Raw genomic sequence first — 15564 nt, forward strand, 5'->3', positions numbered from 1 at the left:
CAGCATAAACATACACAAGTAAGGAGGTGTACTGCAGGGGGGAGCAGCGCTAGCGCCTACAGCGAAATAAATAAGGCACTGGTCGTTTTCAGCCCTGATTAATACAGGTTGGGGAGTAGCACCAAGGAACCTGCTGGTTCAGTGAAGGAATAAATTCCTTATGGAGATTGCTGATCTCTAACTAAAACTTCTGGATAAACTGAAACTCCTCATTGCAGTCAAATCTAGTCAATGTTGGGGACTGTTTGAATGTATAAATACTGAAATGAGTTAACAACCCTGAAGGTAGAGCTACTGATTATAAGTCATTTTAATGTAATGTGATGATAATTTAAAAATACTGTGTTTCTGACATTATTTGGTAATTTTAAACGTACTGATGTTTTTCCCTGACAGAATGCATTACATTGAACTGTAAATTCTAGAACCAAGAAAACAAAGAGTATATTATTTTTATAAAACAGGTACTTATTTTCCTAACAGATTGGTGTAGCGTCCTTTTTAAGTGTATTGCGTGGATTTACTGCTGGGTGGTCTGCAACCTTCACACTGTGCCTCTAGAATTGTAGGTCTTGCCCCTAGGCCAGGCTACCCTAGGTGACCTGACATCCCAGGTTCTAACAACCTTGTATTACGAGAAAGAATTCTGGGGTGTGCTATAATCATGTTCCATTCCGAGTCTGAACTCCCTCTCCAGCACGGCCCCAATCTTGTCAGAGGCTCGCGAGTTGCCTCCAACAGAGAGCAGTATAACAATTTCACTAAGTGACCAGCCGGACTCAAGGTCAATAAAGAATCCAACACCCTTTTGAGTTTGAATGTGTTGGCTGTACCATGAGGCATTAAAGTAGGACTACAGGAAGCAATGATGAAACCAGTGTTGTTAAATGAAATAAGACAGATGCAAAAAGGCCAGCGTTGATGCCTCTAGTCACCATATGGTGCCCCCTTGCTGTTGTCGTCCTTCTAGTGCCTGCTTTAGCACTGGCACCGCAACTTTTCAGGCAGCAGGTAACGTTTATATTTAAAATTCACAGACATAAAAGGACCAGTGACAATACAGTTGTACTATTCTAAAAGCTCAAAGAAGAAGCAGGTAAAAAATATGGGAGGCAAGTGAAGGTGAAGTAAGTGAAAAGAAGCATGAGAAGTGAAGTGTCACTGTTGGAGGAGGATAAATTGAAGTTTATTGATCAAGTGGCTAACTGTAAACCCTCAGTGCACACTTATAATTTTTTCCAATGAGGTTTCATAGTATAACCAGCATTGGCAAAGCCAATAGGTCTCATCTAATAAGAGTTATTTGTTTTAGCCATTTTGTACACCAGTGTGGCTGCTGTTCAGCATGGCTAAAAGTTAGTGGGATGGTGTAGAGTAAAGTGGTGTAGATTGGAGTGGTGTAGCGAGGAGTATGCATGGTGTGGTAGCTCACTGTCATTACAGGCCACACATTTTCAATTGAAATGACCATTACATTTGCACAGGCATACAAGTTTACTGTGCACTAACCATATTGTGTGGAAATGTCATCACCTAGTGTATTGATGTGTTTTGATCGTATTGAAATATGTTTCCACCACACTAAAGAATTACATAAGAGTGCTTAATTTGTGACTTTCTAATTCTGCTATATCCTGATTTAGCACAGTTCATTTAAAGACATTTAAATGTTGTGTGCTAGAAAAAGGCCTTTCATTTTACACCCTCTCACCTAGAAGTCTGAAAAAGAAAAGTAAACACCAAGCTCCCTTAGAAGACAGACATTTGACCTCCAACTTTGAAAGCACATTAAATGTGACATGGTAAGAACAAGATTTAAAGGGCCTGTTTACGGAAAGCGAGCACTTGTTGAAGAATACAATAAATAGGTTATGCTCCACAGGAGGGTCAAATTCAAGCTGGACTGCCTAACAAACAAAGCCAGCAATGGCAAGCAAGCCACTTTGAACAAAGCCAGTGGTAAGCAACAGGCGAAATGCATTCCTGTGAGAAGCTTTCAGAATGCCCACAAGCAGTTGTTAGCAAACCAGAGAGCTGTGCTGTCTGGTAGGCTTTGAAGTAAAAATACCTAATTGGACTCCCCAGTATCCCTTTAATGTTGTATGCCCTTGGTATGGTTAAAAATTGTGCACACTGGTGTTCAGGTGAGTTATTATCCTTTCACCCTGATAATGGTCAACGTGTTTAGCCTCCTAGGTAGGGTCACTATGGGTTCAAGGCTTTTGGCAAGACTCAGTTACTGCCCCTGTTCTTGTTATGTTGTTGCAAGATGTTCTGTCTGGACAATGAAATATACAACATGTAGCCAGGTTTACTTGCCTTTTAATAAGAGCATCTATTAGTGCCGGAAATTGATACAACACAGTTATGGGGACTCTTATTTGTAATGTTTTGAAAATATGGGCTGTGTGAAGTTATCTCTTATCGTTTACAACATTATGATTTAAAAAACGTAAACCAAGCTAAGCTTTTCTTTAGCATTCCGTAAGAGTGCACGAATTCTTACCATTCAGCATGTTTGCCCCTTCTGTCCGCACATTTCTTTTCATAACAATATAGAAATTTCATTTTCCACAACTTTGTCCTTCAAGCTGCTTTTACGTAGGCGTTCACTTCTATACAGCTTCGCCCTTCGAGTTGCTCTCCTGTGCGGTTTAACATTTTAAACATTTGATCTATTGCTTTGTTTCCTTATACAATTTCCTCCAGATTTCTCCTCTTATTGTTTACATATTTCTAATTTGGAAATCTACGACCACGCTTTTTCTAGACACCCGAGGTAGGTTCTTGCATTTCCTCCAAGCACTTTACTTCACCCAGCACAATTATTTTCAAAACATTATAAATTGCTTTGTATCCTTACCCTCGCCCTCCGTGTAACCCCCCCTGCACCTCCACGTTGTTTCTGCCCGCCCAACACTTGTGCTTCCCCTGCTTTTCTGTTGCTTCCTCACCCCCACCCTCTGGGATTCTGTCCCCTCTGTGTTGCTTTCCCCTACCCTTATTGCTTCCCCCACCCTTATTGCTTCCCCCACCCTTATTGCTTCCCCCCCACCCTTATTGCTTCCCCCCACCCTTATTGCTTCCCCCCACCCTTATTGCTTCGCCCCACCCTTATTGCTTGCCCCCACCCTTATTGCTTGCCCCCACCCTTATTGCTTCCCCCCACCCTTATTGCATGCCCCCACCCTTATTGCTTCCCCCCACCCTTATTGCTTTCCCCCACCCTTATTGCTTTCCCCCACCCTTATTGCTTCCCCCACCCTTATTGCTTCCCCCACCCTTATTGCTTCCCCCACCCTTATTGCTTCCCCCACCCTTATTGCTTCCCCCCCACCCTTATTGCTTCCCCCCACCCTTATTGCTTCCCCCCACCCTTATTGCTTCGCCCCACCCTTATTGTTTCCCCCCACCCTTATTGCTTCCCCCACCCTTATTGCATGCCCCCACCCTTATTGCTTCCCCCCACCCTTATTGCTTCCCCCCCACCCTTATTGCTTCCCCCCACCCTTATTGCTTCCCCCCCCCAGCCTTATTGCTTCCCCCCTGCCTTATTGCTTCCCCCCTGCCTTATTGCTTCCCCCCCAGCCTTATTGCTCCCCCATCCACTTACACAGCTTATTTTTTCTTTTTGTTTACCAATGCAACATGTATCCAAAAAATCACTTATCGTTTTGTGGCGCGTTTCGTGCTTGGTGTGGCCGCCTACAAAATAATGCAGCTGGCCGCTTCATAGGCTTTGCTTTCCTCTTTTTTTGAGCCACGCTGCCCACTATCAGGGCTTCCCTACAAAAGGTGAAACCTATTCGCTTTGCAAATAATTATTTTACTACAAAATAGATAATGCTTAGCTTCACTTATGGTTCAATAATGCCACCTGTGTCCTGGTGGCCTTTACAAACCGCTTGGCTGTGTTCCTGGTTACAACAATGAGCGACAGTGGGATTTGCATGAGGAAGTGTTTTGTGACTGGTTGAAACGACGAGTTAGAGAGGGGTTTTGAAGCATCGTGGATCGTTTCATTAGGTCTTTTCATTGGTTTCTCTCTGGTGCTGTCGAAAGTGTTTGTTGTACAGAGAGTACATCGAGACACATTTCTTGCGAAGGTAGTGCGTGGATGGCTGACTGGTGGTAACATTTGTGGTTGTCAAAGCAGGGCTCTCCTCGTGACATCTCAGTGATACTTTGCATTAAGCTGTTGTTGTGAATGAAAATAAACGGATGGACATTTCCCCAGCAAGGTACAGGAGTCAAAATCACCCCTGGAGTGGCTACAAATGGCAAGCAAGCAGGACCTTGAGGAAATAAGACCTCACCAGATTTACTTTTAGGGCAATAAAATGACGTGATGTGATTTCTTGTAGTTTTTTATTTTTATGAATTCGTGTGACAAATTTAATTTTATATCTGGAATGCGAAGATTTTTTTCTTTGTTAATTGTATTTATTGGGATTTATTACAACGCTTACTCAGAAACAGGGGAAAAAGTAGAAGGGGGAGAGGGATAAAGCATAGTCCGCACATACAAATGTCATAAAGAAAAAAATACCACAACAAGCTGGATAAAGGAAGTTGTACATTGGTAGCACATCTATAATCAACAATCAGAAGTCTCTGGTCTAACGACGGGGGAAAGAACTCCGGGTACACGTCTGGCGCACTGAGGGATGTCTCAAGGCTGTGGATTAGGGCTCCCTTTACAGTGCTACCTCATAATACATGACACCATCTTCAGTATATACAGGAGTTCACCAAGTCAGAACAGCATGTTTCTAGGGTGGGGGTGTGTCACGCAAACTCAAATACTTAAAAAAAAAAGAAAATGACTTTTCGTCGGGCTGGAAAAGGCATCCGCTCTCAATAGCTGTCCAATTGTTCTTGGCAGTACGTAACATCTTCTAGCCATAATGGGACATTGGGGAAGCTCTTCCCCCAATGTTGAGCCAATTGGCGCTTGGCAGTATTAGGAGCATTGCAGTTAGACTGCATGATGCCTGTGGCAGATCTTTGAACATAGCCAAGGAGGCTGACTATCAGTGTTAGAGGAGTCTGGTGCCCAGTAATCTGCTGAAGTGTAGAGAGTACATCGCGCCAGTAGGCTGCAATTCTAGGACATTCCCAGGCTAAATGTAGAAATGAGGCCTGGGGTGCTAAACATCTTTCACACCACACCTCTTCCCTTAATCCCATACGATGCAGTTGGAGGGGCATGTGGTATAATTGGTGCGGAAATGTAAAATGTGTGAGGCGCAGCGTATAAATGGGTGTAAGAGCTGTGTTTTGTGCACAACAATATGACCTTTGCTCTGCGATATAGGCGGGTCTGTGTCCAGCAGTCATTGGGTGTGTGCTTTAGGGGTACTTGCAGGCAACTCACCCTGCATTACAATGTAGTCTGGTGACAAGCTTGCAATGTGGGGTATTGGTCAGTATGTGTTCTAGGGCATGTAGTGTTGGATGGGGCTCAGAGAAGGTGTCATGACACACGCAACAGGTAGCACGGAGTTAATGATATACAAGCATGTCCATCACAGTGGAACATGGTGTCAGTTGGCGCGGTTGGTGATCAGAATTGCCCATCTGGATATAAATCTGCAAATGTGAATAGGTGTCTGTTACACGCCTGAGTGTGCATACTGTCATCTTGCAATGCTGGCACCATAGGATTGAGTGCTATGGCTATGGAATGAGCTTTTATGCAATTTAGAGGCGCCCATCGTCATAGCCAATCCCACGCTCACCTGACAGAGTCTAAGGTGTTGGCTGCAGTACGTGTGGATTTGTAGGTTTGATAGACCGCAGTGGAGAGCGGGATCAGGGAGTTCAGGTCAGCTCTCACCGCAACGTGTGGCTGAAATTTAACAGGGTATAGCCAAAAATGTAGATATTGGGCCTGAGCACACCATGAATATAGTGTCATAACCGGTGCATTAAGGCCGCCCTGTCACAGAGGGGAGTGTAAGGGTTTCTCACGCTATCTGGGGCCGTTTACCGGCCCAAATCGTGAATGCGAAGATTACGTTTATTTTTAGCTAGCCTGATTCTTTGTACTCTGGGCACCATGATCTTCGAGTTTCATTTAATCAAGCCAAGCGTCCATCTTCAAATGTTTAGCAAAAAATATTATTGTTAGGAACAGGCATCAAGAGCTTACCTTTTACTAGTAAAACATTCAAGAGACTTAAGGACAAATAGAAGTATGCCAACATCCCCATGTTATATGGCCTCTTTGCTGTATTTTAAGCATATTTTCATCATGATTGTAGGAAAGAGGTAAAGAAAAGAACAGGCAAACCGAAAGCGCTGCATTGTTGCGGATGTAGAAGCAATTTCACTGTGGAGAGTGCAGCGTCTGATTAGGCACTGATCCCAATAATTCCTGTACCTGGAATTTGTTTTAATCAGTAAATGGTGTAAGCATCAATTAGACCTGCCACTCTACTCACCCCCCCCCTGTGGTCGTCGTGTGTGTCGTCTGACTGTATCGGTGTTGTGTGGAAATGTGTGTGTGTTGGGTATTTATCTGTGTGTGAGCCTCTTGTTGGTCTAGACCTAGGCATGTAATAGTCAACCAGACCGAATTCCGCCCAGGATCCAATTCTTCACACAGTTTGTGTCCCCATAATACCTCCTGCTTTTCCTGCAACTTATTGTCCTCTCCCCCTCCCTCATTGCGACTTAGACGTTGTTACTATTTTGGGAATATCATTCCATTTACAAGCCATTTTCCTCATTCCTTCGTGTTCGGCCCTTTCCTTTCTCCCGTCACTGCACTTTGACAGTGCCTTGGAGCTGCATGCAGCGTTTAAATGCAAAAAGCATACCAGTACATATGTGTCTGTCAGTGTGTATGTATTACTGTAAGTCAAGACTACAAAGACTCGATACTCATCTGTACTACTTGTTCGATCCCTTGTATCTTATGTTGACTCTGAAATTGATTTTCTTGATTGTTTTATGATATCACTTCGATGTACTCCTAACATGATTGATGTATCTGCTGTATACATGCTCCCCTCCTCTGTAAAGCGCTCTGATATCTGCGAAGATCTTGTTCGCGCTATATAAAACTTTCAAAATAAATAAAATAAATAAAGTTGCTTCTGTAACACCTGAAAACTTTTTCCTCTGCATGTGTTGCCTTTCTAAAGCAAGAAGGCGACACCCCGAGACTGGCATTTCATAATCCAGTAGGCTGCGCCGCCCAAGCTTTAAAAGCTTAAGGCCTAATATTCTTGTCATTTCAGATGACGGGAGGTGAGGAGCGGAGGCGCATAAAAGCGAGCGGGACCGGGGCAGGGAGGGGGCGCCGGGTGGCGCGGAGCGGCAGCCCGCACCTCCTTGAGATTCCGCACATTCCAGGTGCAGAATAATGGGTAATTTCAGCAACATAAAAGCGAGGGTCAGAGAACATGTTTGCATGATAAGAGGGACGCCTCTTACAAACACCCTCCAATCCCGCGCAGGGAGATGAAACCCAGCGATTTGGTGACTCATTACGGTTTCATGGAAACTCGGCGATGCGCTCCGGAGTGACCTTTCACAGTCAGACTTCATTTCCAGAGCTGGATTGCCAAGTCCCTGCGTGGAATGAGCATTTTACCGCGCTGCTCGCTTACATTCGCCGAGGCACTCCCACCGCCTGCGCCGGCTTCATCGCCGCAGACATTCAAAAGAGTCCCAGGAGAGGGTGGAGGGGCCGGAGTGACTCGGCACAAGATGGGGGAGACAAGGTAGGGATTTAGTGCGCGTAACGAGACGCACACCATATCTCGTTTTAAAAGAGTCCCCGGAGAGGATGGAGGGACCGGAGTGACAGCACAAAAAGGGGAGACAAGGTAGGGATTTAGTGCGCGGAAGGATACGCACACCATATCTCGTTTCAAAAGAGTCCCAGGAGAGGGTGGAGAGGCTGGAGTGACAGCATAAAAAGACGGGGGAGACAAGGTAGGGATGAAGTGCGAGGAAGGGGAGACACAGCCTGTCTCGTTTCAAGAAAGTCCCAGGAGAGGGAGAGGGTGAGGGGCCGGAGTGACACAGCACAAGTTGGGGAGACAAGGCGTGGAAGGAGACAGTCTATACGTGAGATGTCAGAGTCCACTTGACAGACAGTGGAAAAAGAACCATTCAGAGCACAGAAAATGCCTCTTCAAAACAAAGACAGTGGGTCCAAGAATCAAGCGAGCGTAAACAGTTCCTTCACCGTGAACTACTGACTTTCTGTGGAACTTCCGGAATGTCGCCTCGAGGGGTCGAGGTGACCAGGATCTCGCCAGAACACAGCTCTGCTACTTTGTTTCTTTTATGCAGTTCTGCTGTGTGCTAGAATCATTTCCACAGCTCTGCTACAATTCTGCAGGTTTATGTATTCATCCGATTTACAATCATTATTTATTTGCTGCTAATTATTACTGTGCATCTATTTAGCAGATCGGAATCTATATTTACCAAAATTAACGAAACTATTATTACTGGGAGACCAACCTACATCTCTCGGTGGTCACCACACAACATGAAAACACTTCCCATATAGATTCAAAACAAAAACATGCTCCTTACCACACACCCAAAACGGAGTAGATTGCTATCTGTGAGGGTAAGTGCTTCAGTGCCCAACATTTGGTAAAAAAAAACACTATACAAGTGTCAGACTGTACCTGTTCTGTACCCCCTCACCCGCAACAACACTGCTCACCTGAAACCTTTTCCAATCATCCTCTACTCCATCAGCCTCAGTGCCAATACATTTGGTACACTTCAACTAGTGAACAATTGAACGACCAGAAATTACCAGTGTGTGTTGGCAACTAGATGGAAAACTGGCAGGTTTTCTTTTGCTCTGAAAAATGTTTTTGGTCTTCGGTATGTCTGACTCGGCCAGGAGAGAATTCCAAAGGGAAACTGCACTAATAAATACACGTAGCCACCTTTCTGGTAGACAGCCCGGTAAAAGTCTGTGAGCAAAATTCAAGTGGGTGAAAGTGGGGAAAAACAGGTTCCTTAAACTTATAAGAATAACCAAGGCATAGATTGAGGGTAAACGCGGGTAGACTGTGTCTACCCACTATTTTCACAGGGTGAAAGCTGTCTACCCTGCCAAGAAGTTGCCCCCACAGAAATAAGCTGAACTCATCCCAGTGTAATTTTCAGACGCCCGAACACATTCAGCAGTGCCTGCACATTGTCAGCATTCATCCTGAGCAGCATCCCGGGCAGGAGGGGGCTCATCAGTCCAGCTGGGCCCAAAACAAAGGCTAAAGCTAATGGGCCATCATTCCTCCTTTTGAGTATCCAGGATGGGCACTATCTGGAGTCTCACACCTAAAGGCAATGGAGGGAAAACAAAGGCTCACAGCTTGCTATTACTTCACAGGTGCAGTCCCTGTACACGAGATATGCATGCACTGTAAGAATGTCAGATGTGGTGCTAAGTCACAGGGTGTACACAAATAATTTAAATACCACTATTTTGTTTTATTTCATTTATAACGCTACCCATCTCAATTGAGGGAGGGTGTGAGAGCACTTTATATCACATGTGCACATCATACATTAACAATAAATCATGTGTGTAAATCAATGTACAAGATGTGTTACATAAAACAGTGAGGGTTACAAGGTGTAGGAGTCACATGTCTTTCATAGCTCACTATGCTATATTTATATTAGAAGTACAATTTGTGAACTGTAAGTAACTAAAGGATCTTTGTGTTAAAAGCAGTAATTTACTAACTTAGCAACCTAAAATAAACATCTGCATATTACATGATGGGCTTTGCAGGAGACATATTAGCCCTCTATGCTATGATTCAAAACTGGGACTAGATGAAACTGATCTCTTCAGCAAATGTGTTAACCTCCAGAGTTATCTTTCCATTATTATTATTCCCTGAGATTTTATGAGCACACAAAGCTCTCTGCAGCAGGTGCTTTAAACACCATAAGAGATTTTAGAATGCACACTTTGCAAACAATTGAGCAAAATAGATTTATTCTCCACGTGTCTCCTTGTTGCAGATATCTTTGTGCCAGAGTTTTATAGAAATAAATGTATTGAAGTTGAGGTCCAGATTATGCGTCAAGGTTGCATTTCTTTTTTTTAGGCACAACCCTGACTGAAAATCTCATTTGTTAAGACTCATAGCGCACTCACATGCGCTCATGTAAAACGTGTGATGTCACTTCCTGTGAATTCTTGGGTTGTGATGCCACTTCCTGTGATGCCACATGCAATGTCACACGATGTGACTCAATTTGCATACTGCCGAACTTTGTTAGTACCCCCTCTTTTTTTACTGCTTGTGCCCTGCAAACTACCATGCTAACGTGGTATGCTGTTAGGGCAGCGCAGATCCAAAGGTTAGTCTTCGGACAGCAGTGCGCTTACCCAGGAGAGTAGAAAGGCACCATGAAGGATGACACCTGGTGTGAAGAGAGGATGCGCAGGACACAAATGGAGGAGCACTGCCACATAGAACATTATCAGTACTATACTCGCGCAGCTTTCAGTGTTACAGTGAACTTAACAAAATACATTTACCCTCCTTACTTCGATATCGAAACAAAAGCCACTACCACTGAACATCTGTTTTAAATAAGTCCTTGGAATCAACCCCCATGCTTCCACAAATCTGAAAAGCGAATAACTAATTGACATATTTACCAGCGCCTACGTTGGAAAAGTGCTTGAGATACCCAAGTGCGCTTAGGCATTGCACTGCGCTCGGCATATTCTGAAGACTCTGTTCAGTCCCTAGCTGCTCCCATCTGCACCTGGAAGCACTGTGCCACTATGCTGTGTATTAAAAGTGATCAATGACTAGAAATGATTCAGTCCAATTTAATTTGATCTGGGTAACTACCAAAATATACATAACAATGACTTGGCTGCTAAAAGGTTTTTAAACTACTTATTGTAGTTTTTAAATGTACTTTTAAGGATACTTTTGTACCCGAATAAAGAATTAATTGATTGAGTTTGCTGCATAAGTTCCTGCCTTAACTCACACACGTTCCTTCGCTTTTCTAATTCGGAATCCCTCAAACTGCATCAAATAAACCACTTCTGGTTCTATTGCCAACGCGGTTTCCCAGATGATGCTCTGGTGATCTGCACTAATAACAATGCTTCTTATTGTTATTGTTAGCACCAGAAGTAAGGACAAGAATATTTACTTATATTCACATTATTCTAATACGCCTGTTGCTAGTCTTACTGTTCTTGTTACTGTTATTATTGTAATTAGTGTTAATGATAGTATGAGAGTGGTTATCATTAATATTGTGATGTCTGGTCCCCAGAAAAACTCATCTAGAGGGCAGACTAGGCAGCAGAACGGGGAGGAAACAGAACCAGGGAAGTTAGTCGATGGAGTATGAGAAACTCCGGAAAAGAATGAAGTGTGTGCGAGTGAAAGAAGCACACTCAGTAACACATGCTCCATCCAGTGAAGTAGTGTGGCTCACTGGTTAGAGGCGGCAGACCCGAGAGCAGAGGACGGCCTGGGACCAGGGTTCGATTCCCGGCGCGGCAGGTTTCTGGACCAGGATCAACAGACTCGATAATTCTCTCGCCTCGGTGCCCACTCTGATCAGCGATCACACTCGGCAACTCTGGGCATTAGCTTGCCTCATCTTCACTAACGGCCCCACCAGACCGCTGGGGGTGCCTGGTCTCACCCTGGAGATACCCATTAAGGGACCATCTCTCAGGGAAGCCAGGAAGGGGTTCGCAGCGGTCAAAGCGCCTTGGGACCCTCCGGGTAAGTAGTGCGCTATATAAATGCCTATACATTTACATACATTTACATTTACATCCACCAACATCTGACCTGCAGCTCCCTGGTGCTCACACTGCCCACCTTGTGCACATTAGCTCTAGCCCCCTTTCCACTAGACCACCAGAAATAGCCCAGAGAAGTTCTGGACTGAGCTTCTTACTGCGGCTCAGGGTATCAGACGTTCACCATGGCCCGAGTGGTAAAGTGTTGCAACTATGTACCTGAAAGTGCCAGCAAAGGATGAAGGCTGATTTGCGGTAATACTGGAAGAGGAGAAAATCTCACTTCTGACCAAGTAAAACAGCAAAGCCGAGCAGTGAGATGATCTTAGATTAGTAAGGGTTCATACAAGACAAAGGCTCGAATACCACGACAAGAGTCTATAGTTCTCACCAAATGTACGGTAAAGAAAACAAGCATTAGAAAATCCAATAGTTCTCGCATTGACTACCAAACTTTGGGCCTTATCAATTAAAAAAAAATATTTTGTAAAACTACTACAAAAAACATGTTTTGTTGAATTAAAAAGCACACAATGGGCTAGTATTCCCAAGGACTAAAGGGGACTACTTGTTATGCCATCACTCACGGTGAAGTTAGCCAATGGCTGAAGTGGTGTGCCCTATTGCCCCATGATACTCTAGTGAGCGAAATAAAAACCTGACTGGCACAGCAGATCAAATGAAGGTGTGGTTGCAAGCTCCTGTAAGTAAATTAAATATATCATTTTATTAAAATGGAAAGGTTTTGGCTTACACCAGACCTAAATAGTAAAGGTATTTCGAAATACTATATTCAGTGAGGTCCCAGAAATGTATGGATCTTGTGGCAGCAGAATTACGCTAATTGCTTCTTTCATATTGAAGAAATACTGCACCCAAGCATTTTTGTGGCTTCAGAAGCTCCTGAAATGTAGTGCAGGAATTAAGTTACAGTGAAGCAATCGTTCAGAGTTATATAAAACGATTAGAGAGAAAGGGTTACCAGATTCAAAGATGGAAAGCGACAGGATGTGCTTAAAGTCAGGATGGTGGTTGCAGGTGGTGGCCACAGGCATTCATTTCTGCAGAGCAGCCTTATTTTTGATCAAACTTTGACTCTTAGCAAAAGAAAGGCAGAGAACAGATAAAAAAAGAGGAAGAGAAAAATAAGTAAACCGTGACAAAGTGAGAAAGTGGTAAAAAAAGACGAAGCTCCAGGAGTGAGATAAAGAGAAAGTAAGTGTACGATAATGGAAAAAAAGAGGTACGAAGTGTAATTACAACTAGACTGTTTTGCCATTATATGCAATATATATATATATATATATATATATATATATATATATATATATATATATATATATATATATATCCTTTCTGATCGTGCTGGAGATGTGGCATTTTCGAGGCACGTTTGAATAATTGAGCACTGTGCCAAAAGAAAAACTACAAACCACCAGGACCAGTTGCAATTTTATTATTTCCACTGAAACATCGTGCAGGTAAAATAATAAAGAAGATTTCCTCACATGTACTCGCAAAAATAACTTACCTGCATTATGGGAAATGTAGTGCATAACGAACTGGTCATGTGACTCAATGTGTTTTTAACCACTTGGATGCTAGGCGTTTTCCCCCCCAGTGCTGGAAAATGCCATTTTAGTGGCACCATGACGAGCTCAGCTCGTCATCAGCACACGACCCCCGTGGGTGATGACGAGCTGAGCTCGTCATCAGCATCGAAGGGGTTAAAGCATGCACGCTAGCACTTTGCATATTAAATGGCTTCCACCTGTGAGCAAGGCGGCATGGATCGTCGAAACGCGTAAGGAGAAGGAAGCTCTTTTGTGCTGCTGTGTCACGAATAAATGTAACTTTCCAGCATTGGGCCTCTATTTTGGTGCTTCATGTTTGTGAAATTGGTGGGCTGCTCCGTGCCCACTGTTGAAAGAGGCCGCCCTGAAGGGTTCCGGTACTCGGAGGATATATATAGATATAGATATATATATATATCTATATCTGAAAACATCCTCAGAGTACCGGAACCCCCTCGACCCTTCAGGATATATACACACACACATACGTGATCAAGGCTTGTTACAAGCCGAAACATGTTGTAGGCGTGTATAAACACCCTTGGAGTTACTTTCTGGCGTTGAGTGGCGTTTTCCTGAGAGCGTGAACATTGTTGTGTTTGGAACATATATATATATATATATATATATATATATATATATATACACACACACATATATGTATATATACTGATTGAATAAATTAAGCATTGCATTGTGATGCTATTCTGCACAGTAAGCATTTGTGTCAGTAGCTGTATCGGAGTGAGTGGGCGTGAGTGATTGTATTGATGTGTGGATGGGTATGGTAAGTGGTTTTGTGGGTGTGTGAGCAGCTGTGAGTCTGATTGGCTGGCAGTATTTGTATGTTATTGTGAGTGGGTGTTAGAGTTTGTATGGGGCGCAAGTGATTCTGTTGATGATGTCATCAGTGATGTCATAAGTGACCAAAACTCATAACTCTGGACTCTATCAGGGGTAGGGACCAGAGGCTAAGGGGCCTCAAGGGTGAGCTGGACTCCAGTCACATACGATTTAAACACAACTGAGCCATCCAAGACTCACAGCAGACACTTTCAGGACATACACAAAAATGTGACTGGATGTCCTCACACACCACCAGGTGTCATGCTTCATCATAGGACTTCTTATGCCCTTCAAAAACCCATTTGATGAAGAACGGGCCTACACCCGAAGGTAAGGGAGGCACTTCTAACTAGGAATGGACCCATGCCAGATATATTACAACCCAATGTGATTTGCCAGACTGACTTATGTTGACTCACGCAAGCCCATGGCATTCTTCAGGATGGAAACATAGGATTCCTGCACAGCACACACCCCTGTGCACACCACCATTGGTGTAGAGCTGAACTTTGTTGACTCTCTCAAATCTTAGACCCCCTAGGTACCTGCAATACATTAATACATTAATAATAATCCATTTGTACTATTAATCTTGCCATAGACTGACCCGCACAGGTAGGTGAGCAAAGAATACACAGCAAACAGCATCCAGCATCTGCATGCCACGTGTAAGTGGCACATTATATAAACATACATCATTTCGTGAGGTCAGCTCACAATCTCTTAGCCCGATTTAGGGTCATCTGGGCTCCATGGCGGAAGGGCTCAGGAACACCTCTCCACTAAATAGAGAAGGGAGGGATCAGGGTGAAACATCTGCTTGTCCCCTTTCTCAGGTACTAGGAATGCAGAGCGGGAATCTAAACCCCCACTCCACACTACACACACACACACCCTCTACCTTCTTCAAGGTGCGTTCCTCTATGTGAACCTGCTGGCATCTGCTCCTTCCTCCTGGGGAAGAAGGGATTGAGAATGCTGCAGGTTTTTTTTATGTCCAACCCTGCCATCCTATTGGTCAGGAACTCTCCCCTTCAAATTGCCTGCAGCTGTAATGCCAGCATCCACTTTGCATTTAGCTCAAAGGCCGACCTCCGTATCACTGGTTGCAGCCCCCTTCGAAAACAGCTGCGGTAACAGCATTCTGGTGACCTGCAACCCAAAGCGCCAGCCTTCACGTTGAACAGTCACTACGGAGCACGCTGTTATGTCGTCATCATGACTCCCCGCCCAAAGAAAGCTATCCGGGCACGTAGGTGACGGCCTGTGCATAAGAATCATGGGAATTTTAGTTCCCCCAATTCGCGTGTCCACACATCTGATCTAAACAATCATTTTTATGTGTGTGACTTCACACTACTG

General features: G+C 44.0%; 1 protein-coding gene and 1 long non-coding RNA gene across 3 annotated transcripts in view; one reads left to right on the forward strand and one right to left on the reverse strand.

Annotated features, from left to right (window-relative positions):
* The window catches only part of MAD1L1 (mitotic arrest deficient 1 like 1), a 2106297-nt gene that overhangs the window by 1562309 nt on the left and 528424 nt on the right, over positions 1-15564 (reverse strand). The window lies entirely within an intron of this gene.
* The window catches only part of LOC147684761 (uncharacterized), a 40789-nt gene continuing 32857 nt past the window's right edge, over positions 7633-15564 (forward strand). The window contains exon 1 of the long non-coding RNA XR_015300744.1: positions 7633-7733. This is a non-coding gene — a long non-coding RNA (uncharacterized LOC147684761). The remainder of the gene's footprint in view (positions 7734-15564) is intronic.

This window comes from Lissotriton vulgaris, chromosome 10, assembly GCF_964263255.1.
Source record: "Lissotriton vulgaris chromosome 10, aLisVul1.2, whole genome shotgun sequence".
Lineage (NCBI taxonomy): Eukaryota > Metazoa > Chordata > Amphibia > Caudata > Salamandridae > Lissotriton > Lissotriton vulgaris.